The following is a 21,842-nucleotide window of genomic DNA, read 5'->3' as shown; positions in this document are numbered from 1 at the left end:
TCCCGGATCTCGCTTACTGTTTTGTCAGATTCCTGTATCCCGCTTACACTATGTACGTAAGCAATTCTCAATTTTGTCATTTCCTGCGTCTCGCGAGACCTCATTTCCCGTTTTCACGACACAATAATTTGACTTTCACATGTCACGCTTACAAAAAAATCGAAAATCCCTGTCACACTTAGACCCCAATGAGACCCACAATAAAGTTGCTGCCATTTCATGTCTAAACTATACCTTATCCTGACTTGTGCTGAAAAGATTAGCATACTTTTAATTGCATATGATATTAGAGTGCACTGTTTAACAAGAGTTCTAAAGTGATCCTTAGGTCCCTTTGTTAAACAAGAGTTCTAAAGTGATCCTTAGGTCCCTTTGTTAAACAAGAGTTCTAAAGTGATCCTAGGTCCTTTGTTAAACAAAAGTTCTAAAGTGATCCTAGGTCTCTTTGTTAAACAAGAGTTCTAAAGTGATCCTTAGGTCCCTTTGTTAAACAAGAGTTCTAAAGTGATCCTTAGTTCCCTTTGTTAAACAAGAGTTCTAAAGTGATCCTAGGTCCCTTTGTTAAACAAGAGTTCTAAAGTGATCCTAGGTCCCTTTGTTAAACAAGAGTTCTAAAGCGATCCTAGGTCCCTTTGTTAAACAAGAGTTCTAAAGTGATCCTAGGTCCCTTTGTTTAACAAGAGTTCTAAAGTGATCCTTAGGTCCCTTTGTTAAACAAGAGTTCTAAAGTGATCCTAGGTCCTTTGTTAAACAAAAGTTCTAAAGTGATCCTAGGTCTCTTTGTTAAACAAGAGTTTTAAAGTGATCCTTAGGTCCCTTTGTTAAACAAGAGTTCTAAAGTGATCCTTAGTTCCCTTTGTTAAACAAGAGTTCTAAAGTGATCCTAGGTCCCTTTGTTAAACAAGAGTTCTAAAGTGATCCTAGGTCCCTTTGTTAAACAAGAGTTCTAAAGCGATCCTAGGTCCCTTTGTTAAACAAGAGTTCTAAAGTGATCCTAGGTCCCTTTGTTTAACAAGAGTTCTAAAGTGATCCTTAGGTCCCTTTGTTAAACAAGAGTTCTAAAGTGATCTTTAGGTCCCTTTGTTAAACAAGAGTTCTAAAGTTATCCTTAGGTCCCTTTGTTTAACAAGAGTTCTAAAGTGATCATAGGTCCCTTTGTTAAACAAGAGTTCTAAAGTGATCCTAGGTCTCTTTGTTAAACAAGAGTTCTAAAGTGATCCTAGGTCCCTTTGTTAAACAAAAGTTCTAAAGTGATCCTAGGTCCCTTTGTTAAACAAAAGTTCTAAAGTGATCCTAGGTCTCTTTGTTTAACAAGAGTTCTAAAGCGATCCTAGGTCCCTTTGTTAAACAAGAGTTCTAAAGTGATCCTAGGTCCCTTTGTTAAACAAGAGTTCTAAAGTGATCCTTGGTCCCTTTGTTAAACAAAAGTTCTAAAGTGATCCTAGGTCTCTTTGTTAAACAAGAGTTCTAAGGTGATCCTAGGTCCCTTTGTTTAAAAAGAGTTTTAAAGTGATCCTAGGTCCCTTTGTTTAACAAAAGTTCTAAAGTGATCCTAGGTCCCTTTGTTAAACAAGAGTTCTAAAGTGGTCCTAGGTCCCTTTGTTTAACAAGAGTTCTAAAGTGATCCTTGGTCCCTTTGTTTAACAAGAGTTCTAAAGTGATCCTAGGTCCCTTTGTTAAACAAGAGTTCTAAAGTGATCCTAGGTCCTTTGTTAAACAAGAGTTCTAAAGTGATCCTAGGTTCCTTTGTTTAACAAGAGTTCTAAAGTGATCCTAGGTCCCTTTGTTTAACAAGAGTTCTAAAGTGATCCTAGGTCCCTTTGTTAAACAAGAGTTCTAAAGTGATCCTAGGTCCCTTTGTTAAACAAGAGTTCTAAAGTGATCCTAGGTCCCTTTGTTTAACAAGAGTTCTAAAGTGATCCTAGGTCCCTTTGTTAAACAAAAGTTCTAAAGTGATCCTAGGTCTCTTTGTTAAACAAGAGTTCTAAGGTGATCCTAGGTCCCTTTGTTTAAAAAGAGTTTTAAAGTGATCCTAGGTCCCTTTGTTTAACAAAAGTTCTAAAGTGATCCTAGGTCCCTTTGTTAAACAAGAGTTCTAAAGTGGTCCTAGGTCCCTTTGTTTAACAAGAGTTCTAAAGTGATCCTAGGTCCCTTTGTTTAACAAGAGTTCTAAAGTGATCCTAGGTCCCTTTGTTAAACAAGAGTTCTAAAGTGATCCTAGGTCCTTTGTTAAACAAGAGTTCTAAAGTGATCCTAGGTTCCTTTGTTTAACAAGAGTTCTAAAGTGATCCTAGGTCCCTTTGTTTAACAAGAGTTCTAAAGTGATCCTAGGTCCCTTTGTTAAACAAGAGTTCTAAAGTGATCCTAGGTCCCTTTGTTAAACAAGAGTTCTAAGGTGATCCTAGGTCCCTTTGTTTAAAAAGAGTTTTAAAGTGATCCTAGGTCCCTTTGTTTAACAAAAGTTCTAAAGTGATCCTAGGTCCCTTTGTTAAACAAGAGTTCTAAAGTGGTCCTAGGTCCCTTTGTTTAACAAGAGTTCTAAAGTGATCCTAGGTCCCTTTGTTTAATAAGAGTTCTAAAGTGATCCTAGGTCCCTTTGTTAAACAAGAGTTCTAAAGTGATCCTAGGTCCTTTGTTAAACAAGAGTTCTAAAGTGATCCTAGGTTCCTTTGTTTAACAAGAGTTCTAAAGTGATCCTAGGTCCCTTTGTTTAACAAGAGTTCTAAAGTGATCCTAGGTCCCTTTGTTAAACAAGAGTTCTAAAGTGATCCTAGGTCCCTTTGTTAAACAAGAGTTCTAAAGTGATCCTTAGGTCCCTTTGTTAAACAAAAGTTCTAAAGTGATCCTAGGTCTCTTTGTTAAACAAGAGTTCTAAGGTGATCCTAGGTCCCTTTGTTTAAAAAGAGTTTTAAAGTGATCCTAGGTCCCTTTGTTTAACAAAAGTTCTAAAGTGATCCTAGGTCCCTTTGTTAAACAAGAGTTCTAAAGTGGTCCTAGGTCCCTTTGTTTAACAAGAGTTCTAAAGTGATCCTAGGTCCCTTTGTTTAACAAGAGTTCTAAAGTGATCCTAGGTCCCTTTGTTAAACAAGAGTTCTAAAGTGATCCTAGGTCCTTTGTTAAACAAGAGTTCTAAAGTGATCCTAGGTTCCTTTGTTTAACAAGAGTTCTAAAGTGATCCTAGGTCCCTTTGTTTAACAAGAGTTCTAAAGTGATCCTAGGTCCCTTTGTTAAACAAGAGTTCTAAAGTGATCCTAGGTCCCTTTGTTAAACAAGAGTTCTAAAGTGATCCTAGGTCCCTTTGTTTAACAAGAGTTCTAAAGTGATCCTAGGTCCCTTTGATAAACAAGAGTTCTAAAGTGATCCTTGGTCCCTTTGTTAAACAAGAGTTCTAAAGTGATCCTAGGTCCCTTTGTTTAACAAGAGTTCTAAAGGGATCTGAAGTCCCTTTCTTTTACTTGTTGACAAAGTTATGGCTGTGCCTAGGAACTATTTTGTTTAATGTATGCTTTACTTTCTCATAGGTTCTTTCTGACCAGGCTCAAATGAGTGGTTCTATATCAAATACAGCGCAACACTTGTCATATTGACTTCTGTTTTACTTAATTTTCTTCAATGATCTATTTCCAGCATAGAAAAACACATTTAGATTTTCTCCAAACACTATTAATTGAAATCACTGAATTCAAGCTCAAATTAGACTGGTATTAACTTTTGCTTTAAACAAACAAATAATTATTGTGACCAATATGAGACTTTTCTAACTTTAACAAAATTTCAAATAACAATTGTTCTTACCTGATTATCTTACTCGTGTCAAAAATTGTTCATTGAATATAAATATAGTGGTCCAAACACAAATTATATAAATTGAGAACTTTGTCCACCCTTTTTCTACATGTTTGAAAAGGAGTGTGTTTTGGTAAACACAGTACTTATAGAAACATGAATCAACAAGGTCAATTTATGCATCTCTCTAAGCTAGATAACTTTCTAAACTGGTTGAAATGTTTTTTCTTCTTCTTTTTTGGCACCAAATTGAAAAGAGAGAAATTGTTCAGCACGTAATATCTACAAATAATTCAAATTATATACCAACATCTTAAATGATTCTTAAATGCATTCCCCCATTTCCCCACATCTGATTCAATGATGATTTTTACCTATATTTGTATTTTTGACACATCTCTATCTAGATAATCTTTTAATAGCAAAAAGATTATAAGTAGAATAAGATCTACAAGAGAGACAACATGGACAAATTTTCCAGACTCCTTGTATGATTTTCTTAAATTAAGATTGTAAATATTTTTTATTATAATTTTACCAATTGTTTTAAAAAAAAATCAATAGATTACTGATAAGTGAATGCGTCTGTTATCACTGAACTAGTATACATTTTTGTTAAGGGACCAGCTTAAGCACGTCTCCAGGTGGGGGAGTTTCTCGCTGCATTGAAGACCCGTTGGTGGATTTTGGCTGTTGTCTGCTCCTTGGTCGTGTTGTATAATGTCTCTTCTACACATTCCCAATTTCCAGTATCAATATTATTTTGCAGTTAACAAGTAAACCTGATTATCTACACAATATTTACAAACATTCCACTAAATGAAATTTTCTAATAAGCAAAATAACCACATATACAGTCAAGGGGAGATAATCACCCTCTTGTTTTTTTGATAAAACAAGGTAATCATCTATTTACTTATCACTTCTCTGAAAAATTTTTATGATTTTACAATTTTATAAAGTATTAATTATTTGCCAAAAAATGAAGTAATGTTTTGTGAAGTATCATTTCTGTTTGTAAAGACATCAATCATTGATTTGATAAGTGTCTTAAGTATGTTTTGTTAGCAATCAAATTATATGTAGTAAACTAGGATGTTTTGGCTGTAATCATATTTTGGTTTATATGGCGCCATAGGTGAAAGTGTAATTATGAAACACACAAAAATCAAACACTCATCAAAGAGTTAAATGCAAGATGCGTATCAAACATTTTGAGTATATACAAATACAAAAAATAAGAAGATGTGGTAGGATTGACAAAGGGACTACTATCCCCATTTATCCAATGACATATATGTTAGCAGTGGTTGATCCAGAGGGGGGAGGGGTTCTGGGGGTTGGAAACCCCCCTTATTTTTGGACAATCAATATATTTGAATAGGAACATGGTTGGAAACGCCCGCTTTATCCAGGGTTGGGAACCCCCCCTTTTGAAAATGGCTGGATCCGCCCCTAATTAAAAAATACAGTTAACTGTATGGCTTTCAACAGGAAACAAAACCCAAAATGTATAGCAAGTTATAAAATGGCTTGATTTTTAACCTGCTTTGTAACAAGGTAATTATAGTCTTTGGGAAGACAAGTTACCCAACACAGACACATTGCAGGGCGGATTCAGCCATTTTTAAAGGGGGGCCCAACCCTGGAGAAAAAGGGGGGAGGTATTTCAACCATAGGTCCTTATTCAAATGCATTGATCGTCCAAAACCCCTGGACCCCTGGTACCCTTGGATCTGCCACTGCATCATTTATTTTCTGGCTCTGAGTTCACAAGTGTTTGCTCTTACTCCTTGGTGCCATTTATTGTGCCTATTGTATAAGTAACAATTACCAATTTAAAAGTCTTTGGTTTGTATCCATGACCTTCAGCACTCTAGGTGAACACACTACTACAAGACCATTTCGGCTGTTATATGAGAAATATTAATCAGATAATTAAATAGGTAAAAAATTAAATGTAAGAAGTGCATATTGTAAACCTACTATTTTTCTTGAGCGATTTATTTTTGCAACCTTTGCAAGTAAAAATATGTAAAACTTGAATTATTCCATATCGCGAAATTAAATCACCTCATAATGGATTAGAAGGGGCTGTAAACACAAAATAAAGTATCCACAAAAATAAATTTGTTTACAGTATATTTTCACTGCTATTTGAGGTATATGGGGGTCTCATTGGGGGGTTCCGATCCCGGATCCCGCTTACTGTTTTGTCAGATTCCCGTATCCCGCTTACACTATGTACGTAAGCAATTCTATTTTTTTTTGTCTTTTCCCGGGTCCCGCAAGACCTCATTTCCCGTTTTCACGGCACAAGAATTTGACTTTCACGTTTCACGCTTACGAAAAATTGGCAATCACCGCGTCACGCTTAGACCCCAATGAGACCCACTTATATATTATATATATATATATTAAAACTTTTTCTATTTCAGGAATCCATATGATGAGTGCATACCATATAGGGTCAAAAGTAAATATGTTTTCAGCATATTGTGGAACATTGCTTCAAGCTGTGTTGGGAGATTCCTGTTCAGGAGAACATGCCATACATAACATGTTTAAAAGATTTTACAATTGGGTTTGTTTTTTGTTTTATATATACAAGACAAGTTTATCATATGGTTTTAATTTCCTATTATAAGACTAAAAACATAAAAAACTGATAATAAACATTGATGAAAAATCTTTTTCTGCACTAGTGTTATTTTTATCTGAATTGGAAAAAATAAATAATAATTATAGTTCTCATATATTAAAACAGTTTTTCATAAGTGAATTAATTTTATTTTCTAATGTGCTGTTGGTTTATAAAATTCGACTAGACCCAAAATAAATTGATAAACAAACATGGCCTTAGCCACAATAATAAATTAAACAAACAAACTTGAAAAAATATTGATAAGAATATTTTCATACATTTAATAACATTTTCAAAACATTATCTTTTCATCTTGTTAGGTTTTTTTTATATATATATATGGTAGATTATGTTTTAAAAAAAATGTATTGACTGAAATATGACCGAAAAGACAAATGTCTACAGATAAGGCTATCATTTTGATAATTGATTTTCTAATAAAATATGTAATTTTAGGTAATCAAAATGACATGGTGATAACAACATGGACACCCCTATTGGTAACAATGGAACAGTCCACATCATTCTCACAGACTAATTATCCAGATGTTCCAACTTCACATTTCAGGTGTGTTTTGAAATCTGAGTCATAATGACAGAAGCATGTGTTAATTAGAAGAATAAAAGAGATTTGTTGTGGAATAATATGACATGTTCAAGGTAATAGTAAATGCACTAAATATTTCATCACATAAATACACACAAGGAATTGGGATTCTTATATTTGAAATTTCATTTAAGAGAACAGTTGTGTGTAGCACACTTGAATAACATAATTTAGATAACATAATTTCATTAGACATGTTAGAAAGAGAATGGATTTTTTGAAACCTGTAAATGTTTTGATTGGGTGGTGGAAAGTTGTAGCAATACATAGTTTTTATTTCCCAGCAATTACACTTTAAATGATTTGATAGGAGGATTATAACAACGTTTTTCTGTCAGACTATTTCAAAACAGAATTGTCTGGAATAAAAATCTGGTGAGTAAAAGTGTTCATTATCATGATTATATACAAATACTGGCAGTTTGTTAATGAAAGATGACATGATAAGATGTACTATAGAAACACAGTGTTTTATCAAGTTTACCATGAAGTGTTTTATGTCCTATTATTAGTTTACTTGCACCAACAAAATCTGGCATAATTGGGATTCATCATCTACTGATCATTTTTGCTGATTGTCATGATTGTTACAATGTATTGTGGGTTTATACACATTTTCATTGACTTCAAAGCTGTGTGAAGAAAAAGATATGTGGTATGTAAATTTTAATGCTAACCATCTATACCACAGAGATAACTACTATGAGGTTGGGGGTTGAGGGGAGTAGGGCTGTGGTGCTGGTGGTTTTGAAAAAGGGGGAGGGGGGGGGGTAAGGGTTGTTCAACAAACTTTACTATCCATATGATTTTGTACAGTCAGGATACTTACCTAAATGAGTAATTTTTAAGTCACTGATTCAAGTACATGTATTATTGTGTCCACAAAATATATCAGGGTTATTTCCCCTTCACATGGACAGGCACATCTGAGAGGTGTATCCCCCCTTTTAAGACCGTTTAACCACTATGGAAGTCTGTCTACTGTCATATTTTATTTGAACCATAGCCTATCAAACTTTAAGATTTGTTTTTAAAAATCACTCAAAAACTCCTTGCTTATTTAAAAGAAAATTGCACCTCTTTAAAGCAAAATAATAAGCAGTCAAAATTACAATTCTTTGAATGTTGAAAGGCTATGAAAGAGGTGAAATGAAAATTTATTAGTGAATTACATTAACTTTCCAGTCCTGAAAATCTCTAAAGTTACTGTTATAAATTCAGGATCAGTCTGCACGGTTAGCCACTAGTCCGATGCCCCAGACTAGTAAAATTTCATTCGGACTAGTAAGTTTTTGCAAAACTTTGTTTGTCCCAATAAGAAAAATGTCAGAATATTGGTCTTCGGACTAGCAGTTCAAAAAGTTTTTGGTGCAGACTGCAGGATACAGGCTAGATTCAGAGTTAAGTATTTACAATTTTTTTTTTACTTATAAAACTGTTTTGGTAAAAAACAGTTTGAACAATAATCTGGACACTATTGATGTTCCATTGAAAGATATTTATATTTTACTGGAAATATCCAGCAATCCACTGAATGGTTAAATTTACAATTTTCTTGAATAATAATAAATAATGTTATATTGTGTGACTTATTATAAAACTATGATAATAAGCTAATTAGTTTTAAATGTTTGAATAGGACCTTTAACAAATGATAAATCTCTGAGGCCATAATTGTGTATTGGCCCATGTTATGATTGTTTTGACCAGTGGATACATAAATTTACACAATGATTACATAATCACATGACAATGTACACAATGTATGTGGTAACATGGTCTGGGTTAGGATTTAATCTATTGATTTAATTGTCCATGTCACAGTACCCTTGTCAGCTGGCAAAAAAACCAACCTGAGACACTTTTATAGTGTGTTAGATTTGATAAGACTAGAGACAAGTATATATGTATAAAATATTGTCCTTGAATTTAATTATGAAATTAAATTTCTTGTGTGATGAGATTACGAAATTAAATATTACAGTTATTTTTATAGTTTAAATGTGCATAGAAAATTGTCATATTGGTAAACATGTATTATTCATGTTATTGACAACAAAAGGATAAATGGAAGATTTTAAATTGAAATTTAAAGCTGCAAAATTAATTAGAAACATGATCAATCCTATTAAACACCTTTTCTTTCATGAAAAATAGTCTTCAATATGTGTTCTAACATAATGAATGATCTCGAGGGTTTGGATGGGGTTAAATGATTAAAGAATAATGCCCTTAAAAAATGAAGATTAGAGAAAAAAGGGGTTAATTTTTTGAAGATTAGAGAAAAAAGGGTTAACTTTTTAAAGATTAGAGAAAAAAGGGGGGAAAGTTAAATGTTTACAGAATAACAGACCCCCCTCCCCCATCCAGACCCTCATGAATTTACATAATTTTACACATCTATGGCCTTTAAAAGTTAAAAAAAAAAGGTGTTAAAAGACTTTAAAATGCAAAAAAATGTTTAAAATTATGGTCAAGCTAGGAAGTTTTAATATTCATGTAATTAATGTATTTTTTGGTAAATTGACAAATTTGAAAGATTGCATTCTTGTGTAGAAATTCATAAAGGGAACATACTAACATAATAAATATACCAAAGAAGATGTGGTATGATTACCAATTATGAGACAATTACTGTCCACAAGAGCCTGAATGACCCAGAAATTAACAACTATAGGTCACCTTATGGCCTTCATCAATGAGCAAAGCCCATACCACATAGTCAGCTATAAATGGCCCTGAAATGACATATGTAAAACAACTCGAGCAAGAAAACTAACGGCCTAATTTATGTACAAAAATGAATGAAAAACAAATATGTAACACATCAACAAACAACAAGCACTGAATAACAGGCTCCTAGCTGACTTCAGACAGGCACATACATATAGATGTGGCGGGTACAAGTTAGATGCTGACTCATGACAATGATAATATAAGCCTTTGCATCCATTCTGCCTCAATTCAACAAAATTTGAACTGTATTGTCCTCTTTGCAATAATAAAAGCAAACAATGTAATCAGAATTTTGTAAATGTGGGTTCATTAACGTGAAACTTATCCAAAATTGGAATAATGAAAAAGAAGATGATATCACTGTCATCATGGCCACCTGCAGCATATCTATGAAATATTAGTGTTTATTTTTCAATTTCCATATTTACCATCAATAATTAGTTTTAAAATATTTATTTGTTAGAAAATTGAGTAATTTTTTTTTGATAATCAAGTCAACCTCTGTTACTATATATCCCTGTTGTAAATAAGAAAAACAGAGGATGTATAAAGCTTCTAGCAATAAATATGTGACAGTCATTAAAATTCTTTATAACCAATCAATACATTCAAACAAAGGATTTTACAAATATGACTTTAGCTAAAAAAAAAAAAGGCATGTATGACATCCATAATCAATAATCAATAATACACATTTTTATTCAGGGGCCAGCTGAAGCCCCTCAGGCTGAGGGATTTTATTGCTGTGTAGATGACCCATTGGTGGCCTTTGGCTGTTTTTTGCTCTTCAGTCATGTTGTTGCATCTTTGACACAGTCCCCATTTCCATCCTCATTTTTACTGTAATATAACTGATCCCTGAAACTCAGAATTAAATATGATTGGCCTACTAATATTTAATAACCAAGTCCTAGAGACAAAACTGTGATCAATCCAATTAAACAGATATGGTTGGTATGATATTATGTAAATTATTGATTGATATAAATGGCATATTGTGCTTGAAGGAGAGACTCAGATGCATTTCTTCTTATGTCATGTATGTGTAATTCAAAGTACAATGACCAAAATGTGGTTCATCTTCCTTTGTTAAGATCAGATATATTTTCAGTTAACATTCAAAACCATCTCTCTCTCAACAAAGATGCATTATCATGAATATGTTTTCTTAAATCTCTACTACTGTAATCACTAGCCAGTCAATACTGAGGTTGTGAGTTAGAACCCTGCTCTTACAGGTACACTTGACTTCAATCTTAATTGACAAGGATTGTCAGTTTTTGTCGAGCCTGCAACTTTTGTTGCAGAAAGCTCGACATAGGGATAGTGATCCGGCGGTGGTGGCTACGGCGGCGGCGGCGGTGGCGGCGTTAGCTCACTTCTTAAAAGCTTTATATTTTAGAAGGTGGAAGACCTGGATGCTTCATACTTTGTATATAGATGCTTCATGTTACGAAGTTTCTGTCAGTCACATGTCCAATGTCCTTGACCTCATTTTCATGGTTCAGTGACCACTTGGAAAAAAAGTTCAAATTTTTTGTAATGTTGAATTCTCTCTTATTATAAGTAATAGGATAACTATATTTGATATGTGCGTACCTTGCAAGGTCCTTATGTCTGTCAGACAGTTTTCACTTGACCTCGACCTCATTTCATGGATCAGTGATCAAGGTTAAGTTTTGGTGGTCAAGTCCATATCTCAGATACATTTGTACTATAAGCAATAGGGCTAGTATATTCGGTGTATGGAAGGACTGTAAGGTGTACATGTCCAACAGGCATGTGTCATCTGACCTTGACCTCATTTTCATGGTTCAGTGGTTATAGTTAAATTTTTGTGTTTTGGTCTGTTTTTCTCATACTATATGCAGTAGGTCTACTATATTTATTGTATGGAATGATTGTAAGGTGTACATGTCTAGCGGGCAGATGTCATGTGACCTTGACCTCATTTTCATGGTTCAGTGGTCAAAGTTAAGTTTTTGAGTTTTGGTCTTTTTATCTAATACTATATGCCATAGGTCAACTATATTTGGTGTATGGAAATATTTTATGATCTTTATGTCAGTAGCCCAGGTTTTATTTGACCTTGACCTCATTTTCACGGTTCATTGCACAGTGTTAAGTTTTTGTGTTTTGGGCTATTTTTCTTAAACTATAAGTAATGGGTCAACTATATATGTTGTATAGAAGCATTGTTAGCTGTACATGTCTGCCTGGCATGGTTCATCTGACCTTGTCCTCATTTTCAAGGTTCATTGGTTTGTTTAGTTATCTTGGTTAATGTTAAGTTTATGTGACCGTTGTAATAAAGCTTAGCTTTATACTTAGGACTATCAACATAATATCAATGATTAGTATAAAGAAGGCGAGACATTTCAGCGTGTGCACTCTTGTCCTATCTAAGGTCAGTGGTTTTCTCTGGGCACTCAAGCTTCCTCCACCAATAAAAAATGACTGCCACGAAATATGATTTGATACTCCCAAAAGTGGCGCTTAAAAGTGGCGTCAAAACATCAACAATCAATGAATAAATCAATCTTAAATCTCCAGATATCATGGATATAAAATGCAAACTCTCAATTTTTTTTTTGTTATTAAAATGGAGTTTAATTAAAAGAATGAAGATTTGTGCCAATGAGACTCTCCTGATCTCCCCCAGAGACCAAATGATGTCATGGTTGTAGAAGTTAACAGCTATATTTCAACAATGAGCAAAACCAGCACCATTAGCTAGAAAGTCCTATTAAAATTTAAATATATGCTCTTTATTCAAATCTGTATCGTACTGAATGACCTTGGTGCTTATTTGACTGGTCCATCATGGGCTTAGTGCACTTCCTGGAGCTTAGTGCACCAAGGCGGCCTAGGTGGTGTTTAGACGTACCGTAAAATTACGAGACAAGTTTAATGATTTGTGTCTTACAGTACAGGTATAAAGAAAATGCAAAGCTAGAGAGAAATTTTTGTTGGATATATGTTACTTTTTATTTAAATCTTTCAAAATAATAGCCTGACCCTAGCACTAATCCTTGACTAAGGTCAAGAATTATTTTGTACGTCCTTACGATCTTGGTTTTTAAGAATACCAGCAGTTCAGATTTATTCCATATACTTCTAAACATTTATTTTAAAATACATTTATTTATTTTGCTATTTGATCCAAACAAAGCATATTTCAGTACAGTATAAAATCCCAATACATAATTAATTTCAACAAGACTACTAAATATAATGTATATTTGCCTTGAAGTCATTTTGTAATGATTTAATGTAGTGAAGCCTCCCACCCCACATTAAATAAAATCAATACACATATTTCACAGTTTATTGAACTCTGTTCTGCCTCACCGACCACATCTGTTCTTTATGATTTAAGCCACAACAAAGACTCTTTATAATTTGTCAATAAATACATTGGACATACCAGTTCACTATAAGGTTGGATTTTTACGATTTTTATAATTTCTTAACTTTTAAATAGAAGAGTAAAAACCAAAAGGGTTATTTTTGTATTATAGGAAAAAAAGATTGATTGTAGGTTGTTGGTAAGTGCTGCTCAAATTAAAAATGAGAGAAAGTATTTGATAAATAGAGATTAATACATGGCCTTTTCCATATCAGCCTGGGTATCATCCCGAGACCCCCATATCAGCCCGAGACGGAGTCGAGGTGCTGATATGGGTCGAGGGATGATACCAAGGCTGATATGGAAAAGGCCATGTATTAATCGCTTTATCATATACTTCCGACAATAGTTTTATGTAAGGCAAATAAACTAATGCAATAACTAAAACAGTCAAACATTTTATAAAGAAAATTAAAATTATGAATCAAATATACTATAGTTGTCCAACAGCATCATTAACTCCTTATATATTTATGGTAACATATTCTATAGAGGCATTTTGAAACATTGAAAATTTGGAAGAGTTTTACGATCATTACTACTCCATGTTTGTTGTACTATAAAATGATTCATAATTGTCAATGGCATTTGTTAGCAAGTATTAACCCTCTTGCTGCCGACCGTTTTTCAAGGTTGCATTTCATATGCCGGGAAATACGACAGCTCAACGTCTGTGACGTAATATGCCAATCAACGACGTCATTCAATATATGACATCACGACATAATGACCGTTACATTTTGGACCCATCGGAGAAAAAGCATAACACTGTTTAATCTTTGGTCTTTTAATTGAAAGAGATACAGCATTGATGAGAAGCTTGCATATATTTAGCCATGGACATATGTGTCCCTCTGGCACTGCCGGTTTGGACATATGTGTCCCTCCGGCAGCAAGAGGGTTAAACTATCCCCACAAAAGTTCCCGTAAATTTTGACGTCGTCATAAAAACATCTGACGTCACAATGGAAAAGTAAACAACCGATACCGGAAACACCGGAAGTAACTTGCACGAGAGGCACTGATATGGGTTTTTTGCACGAGAGGCACTTGATATGGGTTATCAGCCCGGGTGGGAAGATATGGCTTGTGCACTTCCGCCCATTACACATATGCAAAAGCTATCATATTAATGCTAAGTATATGATAAATAGTGATATTGTTTTGTCATTTAGAAATAATGTATATTGATCTTGTTGGTGATTTAAAATTTTGAAAGATTGTTCTTGATTTTGCTTGAAATATTTGCGGCTGGACATAAGGATGGCTGTAAAGACTCCAGATAACCATTAGGTTTCTTACATGGGATAACCAAAAGTTCATGAACACTCAATGATAAAATTACCTTGGTCATGTTTGTTGCTTTCTTATGCCCTCTAGATTTCCTTTTATTCATTAAGTTAAAATTTGACATACGTTCTATTGAAGTTAACTTATTAGGTGGTATTTGTAGAGTAGAAGTGTTAGCCTGCAGCCAAACCACCCAAATTAGCTGTTAGAAGGTTTATTTACTTAGTAGGGGTCAGTTTACCACATGGTCAAACTGAGATATTAATTATTGATAAAAATTCATAGATAAGACTGACATAAAAAATACACCCTCAATTATGAATGCTACTCTTTAGACAGCATGCTAGATGTTTGGTTATTTATTTTACTTTAGTTGTGAGATTGCTGTCTGAGATACAAGGATGGTGTATTAAAAAAGAAGTACTTGTTATGGTTAATAGTCAACATCTTCTGTTATATAATCTCCATAGACTACATAGACATAGACATGATATTCAAACAAACTTTTTTGTTTAGACTTTAATATCATTTTCCTAAAAGTACATGATAAATTATTAAGATTAAGAAATACATGTTACGCCCTTCACTAACGCTTGTTGATAATTCATAGACTTATGATGTTGGCATGCATGGAGAGAATGCAATGGAAATCTGAAAGGATTGATACGACTCAATATATATTTTGTTAGATAAATTATATTTATATATTAATTTTTTTTGCAAATACATTTTTGTATTTCATACTTATTAATGGCAGGACTTGTACAGCTTAGGAAACACTAACTGAAATGTGACAATTTACAATTTGAAAAAGTTATATTACACTTAGTTAAAAGTTGAATAACATAATTTAATGTGTTTTCATATGCAGATTTTTTTAACTGGTTCAACATCAAAGGATTTTGACATAACTGACATTGTGGAAAAAAGGGGGCTTCCTAACCAATGTAAAGGGGGTGTTCCAACTATACGTCACCATTCAAATGCATTGATAATTTGGTTGTCCCAAAAAAATGAGGGGTTCCAACCCTCTTCAAAAGTATTGAAACATTAGTAGTAAAAACATTCAAACAGGAAAACCAACCGTCTAATCTATATAAAAAAACGAGAATACATATAAATTGCATAAACAAACGACAACTACTGTACATCTGATTCCTGACTTAGGACAGGTGCAAACATTTGCAGCGGGATTAAATGTTTTTAAGGTACCAAACCTTCTCCCTTTTTCTGAAACAGTAGTATAACATCAAAACATAGAAAAACACACGATAAAATATACTTACATTAATTAACCCACTGATTATTATTAAGTGTTTACTACGTAAACTGTACTGAAAGGTGAAAGTGAAAAAAAAAACATTGTGTTTTTTTTCACACTTCAATTGAGAATGAATTTAAACTGAAGATAAAGTTGTTTTATTTTATTTTAATGATGGGAGTGCTTGCCATGTTTGCCAAGATGGGAAAATATCAAGATATTAATTGGAAGAGGTCTTGGAAGGGATGTTTCTGGTATCATAATTTGAGGAGGGAGGGGGGCTCTGTTTTTCTAGAACTTAGAAGGACATTTTATTGAGATGAAGTGAAGCTTATATTGTCTAGCAGACAGAAGATAATATTTAATAATAAAATTTTATACAATAGAAGACAAAAGTCACTTGAATTTAGAATAATTTTATTAATGAGAGACATATATATCATGTGTATATATAGAGAACAAGGAAAGTAATTACATAATATAAAAAAGAAGATGTGGTACTAACGGCCTTACATCATGTACATAATGTATATCTTAATATCTGAATTTAGTCAGATAAAAGATAAATGTCTGATTAAAATATATCTCCTTGTTTTCAAAATTCCAATAGGGAACATACTTTTTATAATTGTATAAATAAACCAATTTTTCAAGACGTTTGGCCATCGGCCTTCTTCAGTTCTTTATTTTTCCTCTCAACTACATGGCTGACATTTCTTTTTCAATCATTGAAAAGATGTTATCGATAAATAACTGTTACTGAAAGGTGAAAAAAGTCTTGAAAAATTGGTTTATTTATACAATTATAAAATATATCTATAAAATCTTTTATACAGTCTGAGTGTACAACTAAATATGTATATATCCATCAATATAGGTACAACAGACAACAAACAATAATCACCCACCAACATCAGACGGACTCATCCATATTGACTTACTAACAAAGGCAACAACAATGAATTACATAATGGTTCAGTCTATATCTAAGGACCAAATAAGCTTAGTTGTTACATGCACAAAATGTTGCAACTTTAAGGTGGTACCCAACACTTTCACTAAAATTAATTTGGCTCGTTTAATTTTCATAAAATTTTTACAAAGTATTTACTTTGACCCTTTAACAAAAATATAAAAAAATCAAAAAATTTGAACCAAGCGTTTTATCAGAAAAATTACACTGGTTATATAGCAGTTTGACGAACACTAATTTTGATCATTGAGAAGCTTTACATTGCCTTCACAACGCAACATAATTAAAACTTTAAGCTGATATTACAGAGTTATCTCCCTGTAGTGTTAGGTACCACCTTAAATTGTATTTGTTCATTATTCTCTTGTTGACTTCATGCCCTATCATGCTGCCATAAGTACATTCTTTTCTACACTCTCTAAAAGACACCTGTTCTTCACTGAAACATCTGTTGATTGCTAATAATGACGAGGCAAAAAAAGAGACAAAGAAGAAATGAAAATTTATTTGTCCTTATTTACTCATTCTCTGTAATCTTGTGATATTTTTGTTAATTGATAATCTGCGGTTTTTCTAAACGTTAGATTACAGGTACTTCTAACACCACTAAGATCAACCCGACTGAGGACAGAAAAAGAGCATTTAAATAGGATAATACCCAAGGTAAAGTCGGTTACTTTTACAAACAAAGAAAAGTCCGCCTAACCGTAACAACAAATTATTTATGTTATTAAAGGGAATATTGTTATGTTGGAAATATGTATTGAGATAGTCAGTGTGTATTTATATTATTGACCAGGACTGGAAATATGTATTGAAATACTCTGTGGAAATATGTATTGAGAAAGTCCATGTTTATATATATTATTGACCGAGGACTGTTACCACTTAACTTTGTTAAAAAACATTGAACAGTACTTGAGATTTTAGATATTTTTTCATCATACCTATTTGATTTTCTTTGTTCCTCAGATATCCACCTGGAGACACAGAACGTTTACTAGATGTGGAGATTTATAACTAATTGGATTTAACATGATATTTGTGATATTCGAGGACATTTAACCAGAATAGGATATACCGACTAATTGAATGTAAGTAATTAAATATGTCACCCATTTAATTTATTCTCTTTTTTTAACCATTACTTGAGTAGCTTAAAAGAGGGGTGGGGGGAGATACCATAGGGACCTTCAAACTCATAGATATAAAGCAAACTGACAAAGCCATGTGGCTAAAAGAGAAAAAGACAAACAATAGTACATTAGACACAACATAGAAAACTAAAGACAGTAGACTTAAAGCAACACAAACCTTACAAAAAACATACTTAAGATCTAGATAAAAAAAAAAGGGGGGATGTTATTGTTGTTGATTATTCTAGTTCTAAGTGGCTAGTGGTCAAGCTTATTTCAGCTTCTTGTCTTGACCTTTTTCTTGCCCCTATTCTACCTTAGACATGTTAAAATTGATTATATTTCTCCCAGTGATATTTATAAATGAAGGAACATACAAATTAACTTGTATTCCTTAAGTACAAAAGACAGAAGACATGAATATGACACTATGATAATATATATAGATAAAGTTATACTCTTGTTCCATCCTACTACAGTGTCTCGTGTTCATAGATATAAGAAGATGTGTGTCTGTTTGTTTATAATATCTTTTCTCCTTTGTATTGAAGAGACTTTACGTCATTTTGCACCCATCCTTCTATAAGGTTTAATATCTTTCACAAAAGTCAAGTCATGTGCAAGTGGTATAGAGTTATTTTTCAGGTCATTAAGTTAAAAAATATTAAATATAGTAAGGTTATTGACGTCTTTAAAAAATTAAAAAACATGGTTCAAAAAAGTTAATCCATGGGTATTATTGTATTAATTTAAAATTAGATGACAAGGCAAAAGTTTTCTTTGTCCTACTCAGGGAACTCTATGGGTATTGTGACATTACGGTCAGATGTTAGGGTAGATATATAGGAAAGAGCTTGTTCCATTGTAATACTTTTATACAAAAGAATTTTGTCTGATTGTATCCTTATTGTTCAGGACAAAATTGTAAAATAATTCTTTGATTGATCATTGTTCTAAATATTATTTTGTGTGTAGGGGTTCAACTCCAAAAAAAAATTAATTATTTTACGTCAATTATTTCTGGAGCATATATAAATTTGTAGGGTCATTGTGTATGTATGTAACTGAATTTAATAGGCTTGCACCTGACATTATGATGACAAGAATGTAAAGGAAATTCAGAGATATTTGTCAAAACGACAGCAACCAAACAAAAATTAGATAGCCATGATTTGTACTATATGCTTAACTTCATTCTAAAAATGAATAAACCCCATACTTCATGCCAAACTGGTAAGATTTTCAGGATCCTGTTGTTCAGTGGTTGTTGATGTGGTTCGTAAGTGTTTTTATCCCTTATTTATGGGCGTTATGTTTTCTGGTCTGTGCATCTGTTTGTCTGTTTGTTCGTCTGTTCTTTCGTCCGTCTTTTCATCTGTCTGTACCTCATCTGATTTAAGTTTTTGGTCGAGGTAGTTTGTGATGATGTTGAAGACTTATCAAATTGAATTTTAGTACATATATTCCCTATGATATTATCCTTCTAATTTTAATGACAAATGACAGTTTTTACCCAAATTTCACAGTCAACTGAAAATGATGGTGTGATTGGGGCATCCATATACTAAGGACACATTCTTGATTTTTTTTCTCAATTGTTTTATAGATAGATAAGACTGTTAATTTTCCTGTTTGCATGGCTTTACACTGGCCATTTAGGGCCCTTTATAGCTTTTTATTCTGTGTGATCCAAGACTCTGTGCTTGAAGCCATTACATCTTTGACCTATAATTGTTTACTTTTTACACAATTTTGACTTGGATGGAGAATTGTCTAATTGGCACTCATATCACATCTTCTTATTTCTATATGAAACAATTTATATATATGCTTTTAAAATCTTTGAAGAAATTTCTTAACACATATATATATATATATATATATATATATATATATGTATATATATATATATATATATATATATATGAGTCTGAAAATTACACCAAACAGTGTTAGAGTTAGATTTCCTACTGACAAATTTTTGTCCGTCCCTCAGCGGGATTCGAACTCACACCTTTGATACACTACAGCACCAATCGCTTAGCCTCATGTCCAGCGCTGTAGACCACTCGACCACATCCGCTATATTAAAATATAACTTCAATAGTCGTAGTGTTACCTTGTCACGGAAGGTGAATCTAGAGATAGACATGAGACACGTGTTTTTTAAGCGTGTGTAGATGTTATATTATTATTTTCATACACAATGTATTTTTATTATTTATCAGCAATCTAACTCAACAATTTTTATATATCATATAGGATCATGATTCATTTCATTATACAGTCACTAGAAATAAGTATATCATACAAACAAGTCTAAACAAGTGACAAACCATACAATATACATGCATGTCCACTGGATCTAAGAGTGATATAGATACAAGGTGAATGCAAATATTTATATAAGTCTGAAAATTACACCAAACAGTGTTAGAGTTAGATTTTCTACTGACAAATTTTTGTCCGTCCCTCAGCGGGATTCGAACTCACACCTTTGATACACTACAGCACCAATCGCTTAGCCTCATGTCCAGCGCTGTAGACCACTCGACCACATCCGCTATATTAAAATATAACTTCAATAGTCGTAGTGTTACCTTGTCACGGAAGGTGAATCTAGAGATAGACATGAGACACGTGTTTTTTAAGCGTGTGTAGATGTTATATTATTATTACATATATATGTATCTGATTGCCCATTGTTCATGTTGTTATTTTTTGTAATTTTATTTTTGCTTAAAGATATGGATATAGTTTTTTAATCGAGATTTTAACTGCTATGGTTTATAGGAGGCATTTCAGATTAAATTAGAAAATGAATTTAGACAGCCAAGTTAAAGTATCATTTAAATCCTCTTAGAGATAAGTGATATATTCTTCCTGTTAATGGGTGGTTATAATGGTTATGATACCTGTTTGTTAGATATGTAGGACAGATTGGGGTATATGATACAAACAGTAACACCCTCCAGGTTTATACAAACACTGAACAACTGCCACCCAGGGGGGGAAGTGATCAGGGGTTAGAATCTCCCCCATTTTTTTTTTTTCAGTTAATGCATTTGAATGGGGACATATGGTTGAAACCCCCCTTTTTCCTGGGTTGGGAACACACCCTTTTTCCTGGGTGGGAATACCCCTTTTGAAAATGGCCGTATCCACCCCTGGCCACCTATTTTATGAGAGGAAGTTAGGCTATTTACTAATTTTTTATTTTAAAGCAACGAACATGATCAACACTGACTTATTGTTTCTTCTAAAATTTTGTGTTTTATAAAGTTCTGATTATTAGTCAATCCCACATGTTCCTCTCATTTGACTTTAAGAATATAAAATGTTAAACAATAAAAGGTTGACCACTTGCTATTCTGGTTCTTGTGGGGGGGAGGGGATGGATTTTAGCCGATTGATTTCTCATTTTCTTCTGTTGACACCTGATGCTTTATTTGTCCTGGTTCCCCAAACAAATATTAATGGATCATCAACTTACAAGAATTTAGCTCTTCTTTCACAGTATATTTCAATTATTGAACAGTGAAAATAAATATTTCGAGATAAAACAAATCTTCACCTCTGAGATATATCTCTTAACTACAGTATGACAAAGTACACAATAAGATCACAAATATTCCCCTCGGTGATGCACCCGTGAAACCCTTTATGACACAGTACTTTGTACAAACTCTCCACCGATAATTGATTACCTGTGGCCCTCTATGATTACCTGGGGACCGATATGTTTTGTATGTTTGTTGATTGTAATTTAAAGTATATAGGTGATCGGGTTAACATTTATTATATCATAAATTACCACATTTATTTATTTTACTTCAGTTTTTATGTCATCTTTGTTTAAACTTCACTTCAATGAGTGCAGGTTTGTTGAAATGTTGATATAAATTGTTTTTGGGGTATGTGGTTTCTTTGGTTAAAGGTAACAACAGTTGAAAGTAAAATCTTTGTTCATTGAAATGTACACAGCTAATGCTATACATAC

General features: G+C 33.1%; 1 protein-coding gene across 6 annotated transcripts in view; it reads left to right on the top strand.

Annotated features, from left to right (window-relative positions):
* Positions 1 to 6,882: 6,882 nt before the first annotated feature.
* Positions 6,883 to 21,842, top strand: part of LOC143052848 (uncharacterized) — a 41,922-nt gene continuing 26,962 nt past the window's right edge. For 3 of the 6 annotated variants that reach the window (XR_012971271.1, XR_012971270.1, XM_076225958.1), the window contains exons 1-2: positions 6,901 to 7,090; positions 17,679 to 17,800. The gene's annotated coding sequence lies outside the window, so the exon portion shown is untranslated. Of the gene's footprint in view, positions 7,091 to 7,166; positions 7,413 to 17,290; positions 17,370 to 17,678; positions 17,801 to 21,842 lie in introns of those variants that run through there. The other 3 variants (XM_076225960.1, XM_076225959.1, XM_076225961.1) reach the window with 3 other exon arrangements.

This window comes from Mytilus galloprovincialis, chromosome 11 (assembly GCF_965363235.1).
Source record: "Mytilus galloprovincialis chromosome 11, xbMytGall1.hap1.1, whole genome shotgun sequence".
Classification (NCBI taxonomy): Eukaryota; Metazoa; Mollusca; class Bivalvia; order Mytilida; family Mytilidae; genus Mytilus; species Mytilus galloprovincialis.
This window is presented reverse-complemented; position numbering and strand designations above follow the sequence as displayed.